We start from the raw sequence: 2,074 nt of genomic DNA, 5'->3' as shown, positions 1-2,074 counted from the left end.
AAACAATTACCTTTCCGCCCTTGCCGACGACTGTCCACTCAAAGGGGTTTGATGGACGAGGTACGGCGACCTGTCCCCTGACAACCACCTTTGGGACGACATGCCTACGAGGCGGCGACGCTCTGGGAGCAGGCTGTAGCTTTGGTGTCGGAGGCTGCAGTTGTTCGAATGCAGCGTTCCACAGCAGCCCGGCTAGAACGGGCATGCCGTCACTATCGCTGAGGTGAACCTGCGAAAATAACGAAAATGAAACAGATTACGCGGTGCAATAAACTTGTCATTCGACTACAGACAAGGTGTAGATGACGCTATGTATTCTACTTACACCATCTCTGCACCACAGCTCACGGCGGTTCATAGGGAAATGCTCAGCTGTAGGGAAGTACCTGACACCTAAAAAAGAAAAATAACATACATTATTGTAACATCTCTATGGGTTATATTTAAAGTTTTAACGGAATGATTATGGAAATTGTAATATTCGTTTAAACGGTCTGCCAAACAACATATGATGCTTTATGCGTGGAAATGTACTTAAACTATAGTCTTTTTAAAGCTTACCCATACATGCTGCCACGCGGCGGGACTCTTGACGCATGAAGTCTTGCTGAAGGACTTCAACGGTCAAACGAGGTACGAAGTCTGCGACACACACCTGGAGAGTAAAGTGGTTGTTAATGACAAAGTAATTTCTTTCTGAAAATGCAATAACTAATGTCGTATAAATATACATTATTTTGCAACAGTTCATACAACTAAATTAACTGTGGTAATATATCAATGAATACAATAGAAAATAAACCTACGTTAGACCATCGACTGCAAGCGGCCTGCAGGAACTTAGCGAAGTCTGCCCCTGCCTCGTCGATGGTCTTGCTGGTTGTCAGGTTGTTGCTAGGCGCCATGACCAGGACTGCGTCAGGAGTCCGAGGAACAGCAGCGTGCAGCAACTCGGTCCTCAGCTCCCTCGCACAGGCCCCGGGCGTGGACATAATGCCAAAGGAGAGCGAGCCCTCTGGCATCGGAACAATGCCATCTGCGAAAGCGCGCAGAAGAAGAAGAAGAAGAATACTTTATTTATCCCCAAAGGGCAATTCAGTTTCTACAGTAGATGTCACCGTCATAAAAAACATTCATACAACATAAATCATACATACTTAGACATATTATAATAAATAAAACAGAACACTATTTCATTGCACACATTTCTGGCTCAGTTCTCTGCATTTAGCAGCCGAATGGATGAAGGCACAAATGACCTGGAATACCGACAGGTCTTCCCAAGAGGCTGCTTATATCGCCGTCCTGATGGCATCAGCACAAATTCTTTGTGAAGGGCGTGCTCCTGATTAATAATGCCTTTTGCCTTTTTACGGACACGTCTCTCCCAAAGAGAGTTTAGATCTGTCATTTGTGTACCTATGATTTTAGAGCAGACATTTACAATTTTATTTAGACAGTTCCTGTCTTTCACTGCCAGGCTATTAAACCAGCAGAGGAAGGAAAAAGTAAGGAGGCTCTCAATGTAGGACAGATACACAGAACACAGAATGGGTTTTGAGACGCCAAAGGAGCTGATCCTCCGCAACAAGTGGATTCTCTGTTGGGACCGTCTGACTACTGACTCAGTATTGAAGTTAAACTTAAGCTGGGAGTCAAACACGGTGCCGAGGTATTTATAAGAGTTCACAATCTCAACATCCTCATCATGAATCCTACTGACTGTGGTCAGTAGATGGGAAGCGCCAATGAGAAGAACAAACTGGAAAAAAAGATTACATTGTTGTAGAATGAAAATCACTAATTATTATAAGTCTTATTATTATTGTTATTTTACCTTCTCATCAGGCACTTGCGACGGAATGACCAACTTGTGTTGTTTTCCCGTCAGCGACGAGATTGGCTACTGTCGCACAGCGTGGCGCTGACCGGTGCCAACTAATACACAGAAGAAAAAGACACCGAGATACACATAGTTCATAAAACATTACAAATCATCATCACAAATCATGTAAACGCACTTGCCACTAGCAAAATATACATACACATACGTGCGACAGAGACATTGGCGGGC

General features: G+C 43.9%; 1 long non-coding RNA gene across 1 annotated transcript; it reads right to left on the bottom strand.

Moving 5' to 3' along the window:
- Positions 1 to 215: 215 nt before the first annotated feature.
- On the bottom strand, positions 216 to 846 carry LOC311262451. Its single transcript, XR_014623259.1, has 3 exons — positions 807 to 846; positions 562 to 655; positions 216 to 393 (listed from the first exon to the last, which is right to left on the bottom strand). It is a non-coding gene; the product is annotated as an uncharacterized lncRNA (long non-coding RNA).
- Between the last annotated feature and the right edge of the window lie 1,228 nt (positions 847 to 2,074).

This window comes from Pagrus pagrus (assembly GCF_965226575.1).
Source record: "Pagrus pagrus genome assembly, chromosome: 9".
Lineage (NCBI taxonomy): Eukaryota > Metazoa > Chordata > Actinopteri > Spariformes > Sparidae > Pagrus > Pagrus pagrus.
The sequence above is the reverse complement of the archived record's forward strand: the minus strand, read 5'-3'. Positions and strand labels throughout refer to the sequence as shown.